General features: G+C 39.7%; 1 protein-coding gene across 10 annotated transcripts in view; it reads left to right on the forward strand.

Moving 5' to 3' along the window:
- TRUB1 (TruB pseudouridine synthase family member 1) overlaps positions 1-7,932 on the forward strand; it is a 70,043-nt gene extending 62,111 nt beyond the window's left edge. For 4 of the 10 annotated variants that reach the window (XR_014826328.1, XR_014826315.1, XR_014826314.1 and 1 more), the window contains 2 exons: positions 4,638-4,733; positions 5,262-7,932. The gene's annotated coding sequence lies outside the window, so the exon portion shown is untranslated. The remainder of the gene's footprint in view (positions 1-4,637; positions 4,734-5,261) is intronic. The other 6 variants (XR_014826329.1, XR_014826319.1, XR_014826331.1 and 3 more) reach the window with 3 other exon arrangements.
- Positions 7,933-8,417: the final 485 nt, after the last annotated feature.

Raw genomic sequence — 8,417 nt, forward strand, 5'->3', positions numbered from 1 at the left:
TCCAAATCAAACTCCATGAAAATACTTCAAAACCCAATATAAGGAGATTTTTAACCATGTATTACACAATGAAAGAGAACTTCAGTGTTGAAATTCTTCAGAGAAGTATTTATGTTCTCTCAGATCTTCTATTTTGTTTCTTAAGCCTTCATTTCTATCTTATTATTCAATTTGAAAGTAATGCATTTAAGTAAAACTTTTTTTTTTTTTTTGGTCTTTTTGGCATTTCTTGGGCCGCTCCCGCGGCATATGGAGGTTCCCAGGCTAGGGGTCGAATCGGAGCTGTAGCCACCAGCCTACGCCAGAGCCACAGCAACGCAGGATCTGAGCCGCGTCTGCAACCTACACCACAGCTCACAGCAACGCCAGATCGTTAACCCACTGAGCAAGGGCAGGGACCGAACCCGCAACCTCATGGTTCCTAGTCGGATTCGTTAACCACTGCGCCACGACGGGAACTCCTAAGTAAAACTTTTAATGATTGGCTATCTGCAAAACTCTCTGCTTACTATCCCTTCATCATATTTCTGCGAAAAATAATGCCGATGTTGTGTTTCTTTCACATTATTTATTTCTCTAATGACTTAAAGCTTATGTCTAATTTGTATTGACTAGTTTTCACTTCTGGTCATCAAGTTTCTGGTCTTTTATTACCTTATAATTGGTTAATGTAATAAAGAGCATCTAACAGATATTAGAACATTGCTAAGAGAGTAAATCTTAAAAGTTCTTGTCACATGAAGAAAACTTTGTAACTGTATGAGATGATGGATGTTAACTTATTGTTATAATCATTTTGCAAAATATACAAATATCAAATTACTGTGTTGTACACCTTAAATGAATATAATATGTCAATTATATCTCAATAAAACTGGGAAACAAAAGATGCTGTGAAGACAGAATAAGAGCAAGAGGGAGTAGGCAGTTCACTGGCAGAACACTTGCGATTTCTTACTGTTCACTCCCCAAAATCACAAGTGTCTTAGATGAAAAAGAAAAATAGCTACTCGTTAAAGAGAAGCTTGGTGCTATAAGAGTCTTAAAATGTGCTCCTGACCCCTCTCCACCCCCATCTCCCAGTGATGCACAACAAAGGATCACAGTCTCAGGAGATGTTAAAATTGAATTTCTGTTACCTAAAGTACAAAATACCAAAATGCACTGTGAAGCAACAGTTATTAACTCTGAACTGCTGCGGGAATAACCAACAGATCAGTGAGGCAGATATCAAATCCAGGGATAGACTCAAATGCATAAAGTAATTTAATATAAAATAAAGGTAACATGCTGAACCAGTGGAGGAAAATTGATCATGCAATAATTGATATTGAGATAATTGTCTTGTCATTGGGATAGAAGTAAGCTTATTCCCTACCGCATGCTTTATACTAAATAAACTGGAGGTAGGTAACAGATGTCTTTGTATGCTATATACATTGAAAATATTTTTTTAGAATATCTGCTGAAACCAACTGTGCCGCTAATCAAATAAACATGCAGAAAAACGGAACCAGTTTTTTCAAGCATTTTTAAAATTATTTTTGTTTACTTTTCCAAAATATTGAGGTATAGCTGATTTACAATATTATATAAGTTTCAGGTGTATAACATAGTAATTCACAATTTTAAAGATTATTCTCTGCTTATAGTTACTATAAAATATTGGTTAGGGCGTTCTTATGTAGCTCAGTGAGTTAAGTATCCAGCATTGTCACTGCAGTGGTCACTGCCATGGCACAGGTTCGATCCCTGGCCCAGGATCTTCTGCATGCCACAGGTGTGGCCAGAAAAAATATTGGCTCTATTCTTTGTGCTGTACAATATATCCTTTTAGCTTGTCTATTTTATTCATAGTAGTTTGTATCTCTTAGTCCTTTACCCCTATCTTGCCTCTCCTCCCCACCTTCTCCCTAAAAAGAATTTTAACATTCTGCATTTACTCCATGAAGTATTAATATGGAACTTGGATTATCAAATGATGAACTCAATCTTCCCATTCAAAGTAGGAATTTTCATATTTAAAAAATAAGTGGATCAGTCCTTTTTGGCCCTGTTAAAACTACACCGTCTACTTTGAAGGACCAGGAGATGAGTAGTCCTTTGCCTGGGGTCAGAATGAAAGCTGAGCTAATTCTGACATAGTTAACACCAAGCACATTAGTAGAGTATACCTGCTTGTATGCTTTTGTGATTAAGTTTGTTTATTGAACCAACTGATGCAGTTTATCTTGGGAATTTTTAGCATATCGAAATAATCTTGGCTTAGCCTACCAAAATACATTTTGTTTATGTTAACTATTTTCTTCAGCAGGCTGATTTTAGTTGCTTAAAAACACACACATACACACAAACACACACATCTAGAAAGTATATTAAAATTCAGCCCTAAATGTCAAGGCACAGAACTACCCTAACAACAGAAATGCATATGAAATTTGTGGTTTTGTGTTTCAAAAATTATTCATAAGAATTTGATAATGATTTCTTGACTATGATACCAAAGGCACAGGCAACGGAAAGAAATAAGACAAATAGGACTTCATAAAAGAAATTTTTTTTGTCTTTTTTTTTTTTTTTTTTTTTGCTATTTCTTGGGCAACTCCAGCGGCACATGGAGGTTCCCAGGCTAGGGGTCTAATCGGAGCTGTAGCCACCGGCCTACGCCAGAGCCACAGCAACGCAGGATCTGACCCGTGTCTGCAACCTACACCACAGCTCACGGCAATGCCGGATCGTTAACCCACTGAGCAAGGGCAGGGATTGAACCCGCAACCTCATGGTTCCTAGTCGGATTCGTTAACCACTGCGCCACCATGGGAACTCCCATAAAAATTTTTAAATTTTGTGCAACCAGACATTTTCGACAGAATGAAAAGTCAAGCCATAGAATGGGAGAGAATATTCGAAAATCATACACATGATAGGGGATTAATATCCAGGATATAGAGAGAAATCCTAAAATTCCGCAACCAAAAAAACACATAACCCAATTCAATAGTGGGCAAAGACCTTGAACAGACATTTCTCCAAAGAAGGCACACAAATAGCCAATAAGCATATGAAAAGATACTCAATATCACTAATCATAAGGGAAATGCAAACCAAAACTGCAACAATTAGATGCCATCTCATATCCATCAGGATGGACACTTTTTTTTTTTTTTTTTTGTCTTTTTGTCTTTTCTCGGGCCACACCCACGGCATATGGAGGTTCCCAGGCTAGGGGTCTAATCAGAGCTGTAGCCGCCTGCCTACACCACAGCCACAGCAATGCCAGATCCCAGCTGCATCTGCGACCTACACCACAGCTCATGGCAACGCCAGATCCTTAACCCACTGAGCTAGACCAGGGATCGAACCTGCAACCTCATGTTTCCTAGTCAGATTTGTTAACCACTGAGCCATGACAGGAACTCCAGGATGGACACTATTTAAAAAAAAAAAAAAAAAAATAGCGAGTGTGGGCAAGGATGTGGAGAAATTGGATACCTATGCACTGTTGGATGGGAATGTAAAATGGTACAGCTGCTTCGGAAAACAGTTATGGAGATTCCTCAAAAAAAAAAAGAAAAAAGAAAAAGTAGAGCTACCACATGATCCAGCAATTCCCCTTCCAGGTATATGCTCAAAAGAATTGAAAACAGAGTCTTAAAGAGATATCTGCATTCCTATGTTGATAGCAGCATTATTCACAAGAGCTAATATGTGGAAACAATCCAGGTGTCCAGTAACAGATGAAGAGATAAAGGTGGTTTATACATTGGAATATTACTCAGCCTTTAAAGTAAGAAAGTAAGAAAATCTGATATATGCCACCTCATGGATGGACCTTGAGGACATTACGCTAAGTGAAATTAGCCGACCCCCAAACACAAATACCGTATGATTTCACTTATTTTAGGGACTTAGAGTAGTTCAAATCATAAAAGAGACAAAAAGTAGAATAGTGGTCACCGGGGGCTCAGGGAGGAGAAAAGGGGAAATGATTGAATTACTGTTTATTGGGTACAGAGTTTCAGTTTTACAAGATGAGAGAAGTTCTGGAGAGGGATAGTGGTAATGATTGCACAACAATATGAACATACCTGGTCCCACTGAACTGCGCACAAAAACTGTTAAGATGGTAAATTTTATGTATGTTACACCAATTTTTAAATCGTAAAAAAAAAAAAAAAAAGCTAGCAAGAAAAATATCATTAAGTTCCCTGGTGGCCCAGTGGGTTAAGGATCTGGCCATGGCTCAGGTCACTGTTGTGGCATGGGTTCAATTCCCAGCCTGGGAACTGCATGCCACAGGCACGGTCAAAAAAAAAAAAAAAAAAAAAAAGGAAATATATATATAAAAATCCCCATAGTTCCACAGTTAACTAACCATCCTCAGTTACCGAAGGGAAAATTAACTTGGTTAAAGACTCAAAATGGCATGATAAAATACATCCAAAAGGACAAAGGAATAAAGATTGATGAATGAGGACTTTGGGCACTGGCACCACAAGAGCTGGGAAAAGAATTTGCTTTCAAATGTAAGCAAAAGATGAGAGTAACACACAAAAATACCACAGATTGATAGCTGAACTCTTCCCGTGTAACTGTGTTAAGCACTTGACGTATATGAACTCGTTTCCTCCACGCAGCAGCCCTGGAGGCAGGCGTCACAAGCCCCAGCATCGAGGAACAGACCCAAGAAGCCTGAGCAGCTGGCCCGATTTCATAGCTGACGTGTGATGGAGGCAAGATTTAAACCTGGGAATGGACTCTGGTCCATGTTTGATGCTGGCACAAATCGGACTCTGTTTTTCAGAAGCCAAAACAGATGACCCCTTACTTTAATTAAAAAAAAAAAAAAAAAATCCCAAGGCAGACAAGTAGGGTCTTGATGCATGTGCGTGGCTTGTGTGTGTTTGTGTATACTAACCTCACTGATATTTTCCAGGTGGCCCACACATTTATGCTGGAATATCTTACAGAATAAAAATGGCCAGAGTTAAGGTGTGGTTTCTTGGGCCCTGAGGTTAGGACTGAATTTGTTTTTCTCCTGTAGACTTTATTTTTTAGAATAGTTTTAGATTTGCAGAAATATTGAGAAAACAGCGTAGAGTTCACATATACCCCACACCCAGGGTCCACAGTTATTAGCATCTCACATGAGTGTGGTGCATTTGTTAATGAGCCAGCACTGGTACATTATTATTAACTCAAGTCCATCCTTCACTCAGATTTCCTTACTTTTTAACCTCATGTCCTTCTTTCTCTTCCAGGAACACACACAGGACACCACATGACTTGATTTCATGGCTCCTTAGGCTCCTCGGAGCTAGGACCGAGTTTTAATCTGCCTTATGCAGAGTGTTCAGGATGGTAGCCTAGTTTCTTTGAAGCATCACTGCTCCCTACTTTGCTGCACAAACAGCCTAATGTTATGATGGCTCGTAACAGTGTTTCAAGGTAATAAACATCTCTGTTTTCTGTGCCAACTGAAAGAATTGCTGCTTAGTCTGCTGCCAGATGACTAATTGGGTGCACAGGAGCATTTTTCCAGGTAAACCATGTTTCATGGGATTTCTTAAGCTGCAGCCTTATATGCAATAATTGTCCAATTACAAGACTTATGTTCACATTGCAGCCATTCTGTTTTCTCTGATTATATCTCCAACTTTGAAAGGTATGGTTTCAATCACTCAAAAAATTTTACATGACTGTAATTTTTTTTTTTTCACCATAAGTTTCTCATCCATCCAACTCTTTAACTTTTTGCCAATTTGCTTATAAGCAGACTCAGGATTCTCCCAGACTTTAAAAAGCAAGGAAAAAAAGTTTCTTACAATCCAGTTACTGTCTGACTCCCTTGTTCCATTCATTGCTGGAATTCCTGAAAGTCTGGCCTGTGTCATTATTTCCATTTCATTCCCATCTGTTTGTTCCGTAATCCGGTATAATCAGGCCTCCTTCCCCAGTGCTTGAAGCGCCTCTCTGAGGGTGACTAATAAGCCCCAAGTCTAGTGACCTTTTCTTGGGTTCTCTTCCTTCTCATGCTCTTGAAGCATCTGACATCTGACTGTGTTGTTTATTCTTTAAAGCGTCTCTCCCTTCATTTTCGTGACATGAAGCGATAAGGTTTTCATTCCCTCTCCACCCAGGCCGTTACCTCTTTAGCTTCCCTTCCCCTTCTGTCCTCAGTGTCTTTGTTTCCGGGCATCATCCTCACCTCTGACTTCTCCAGGCCGTCCTGTCCTGTCCGCACACGTGTCTTTATGATATTATTATATGTATGTCAGTAACTCTGGCCTTTCTCTAATGCCCCGGTCTCCCATTTGCATCTGTTCCTAGACATTTCTAACCGAATAGCTCTCTTATATATTTGACCTGTTGAATAGCTAGAAGAGCTGATTTCCCACCAAATCAGTTCTGTTCCAGCTTTTCCTGTTTCCTGTTGATGCCACCACACTGCTCCCAGAAGCCCAGACTTGAAACCTTGAAATTTTTCCACCACAACTTCCTTCTTGTCTCCCAAAATCAATCAGCAGATGCTGTCTTGACAAAATCTTAGTATTTCCTTTCCCCCCTCATCATTCATTCATTCAGCAAATATTTATTGTGTGCTTTACTATAGACCAAGCATTCTACCAGCACATTTTTGTTTTGTTTTCCTATCTCTAGCCGGTCCCCTGCCTGTTAATTCAAAAGTGCTGTCAATGTGTGTTCAGAATATTCTGTTCTGATTATGTCAACTCCATGCTTAGAAACATTTAATGGCTGCCCTTTGCCTACTGCAAAATACAAAAGGACTCTGTAGAGTCCTAAGGGTTTTCTGCAGTTCCATAAAAGCACCAAAGCATGTGAGTGCAATGGGAGGAAGCATTGCGGCCACAGAATCTCCTGATCCCATTTAATAATAATTTTCTTTAAAAGCTAAAAAAAAGCTTTCACTGCTACTGCTGCTTCTTTAGTCTTCTTCTTTTTTTCTTTCTTTTTTTTTTTTTTTTTTTTTTTTTTTTGTCTTTTTGCCATTTCTAGGGCTGCTCCTGCGGCATATGGAGGGTCCCAGGCTAGGGATTGAGTCGGAGCTGTAGCCGCCGGCCTACGCCAGAGCCACAGCAACACAGCAACTCGGGATCCGAGCCGTGTCTGTGGCCTACACCACAGCTCACGGCAATGCCGGATCCTTAACCCACTGAGCAAGTCCAGGGATCGAACCCACAACCTCATGGTTCCTAGTCGGCTTCGTTAACCACTGCGCCACAACGGGAACTCCACTACTGCTTTAGTCTTAACCTGACACCTAATGTCCTCCTCAATCAAACTCTAAATGACTTTCCAGCCTAATTTACAACTAGCTAGCAACAGACAACCCACTTTTTACCCAAACAGACTACTAGTTTCTCCTGTGGAACTCAAATTGTCCACCACTCCTCCAAGCCTTCACTCCACCACTGCCTTTCCTGGACCATTCTGCACTCATCTTCCCATGTTGAATTCTATGCCTAAATTTTAAATGCTAGCTTGAATTTCAAGTTTTCCTTTTTCTGAAAGTCTGTGAACTTGATTTCATAAATCTTTTTGGCATGTATTACAATACCTACTTGATTTTGTTATTTGTATTCACACCCTATATGCCCTTACGTGACCTCAAAGAGTTTTAGACTCCTTGAAGGCAAAAGCGATGCTCTAAACAATTTCCTATCTTCTGTAGTAGCTGACATAGTACCTTATCTATAGAAAGCAAGGGGGAGACATTTGTTCCATGGACAAATCTGTTTCCCCATGGTCTTGCCCTGAACAGTCCTGTCAAAAAGAAAAAAAAAAAAATGTATAGTCAGTTTTCTATGTGTATTCATGTAAAGGAGATCAAGAGAAAAGAAACGGTGGAACTGTGAAAATGAGGGGCAAATAAAAATAACCATAATTTCTTAATTATTCAGTAATATCCAAGAAGGTAAACTGTGCAAGTCATAGTCTTTCTTCACTCTTTGTATTCAGTTCACTTTTTTTGCAACTTAATTTTGACGAATTCACACAGGAGACATTAACTCATTAAAGTTTTCAGTATCCCTGGAGGTCAGAAGGGCTGCTGTGTTCACTCTGTAGATGGGGAAACTGAGATCATCAGTGACTTAAACAAGGACGCATGGCATAGAAATGAGGCATAAACCTCCAGGTGCTGTTTATAGGATTTGGATTCCCAGCTTGCAACTCTTCACCTTTTGTCTCTCTCCCCAAAGTTATGATCTTTTGGAGGGACATAGGAAAATCGGTTTGTTTCCCACCATCGTGAGTATTATAACAGCCCCTTCAAAGCCCCCTTGACACATTCAGTAGCATCAACATTCAAGAACATTCAGTCTTCTTTGGTACTTGCTGATTGATAGCATAATGTACACACAGAGGTGCCGCTTTAACACAGAAAGCCCACAGCA

The sequence above is a fragment of the Sus scrofa genome, chromosome 14, assembly GCF_054392235.1.
Source record: "Sus scrofa isolate SSC_HxYL_T2T_F1_AM1 chromosome 14, Sscrofa_HxYL_maternal_Yorkshire_Landrace_v2.0, whole genome shotgun sequence".
In the NCBI taxonomy this organism is placed as follows: Eukaryota; Metazoa; Chordata; class Mammalia; order Artiodactyla; family Suidae; genus Sus; species Sus scrofa.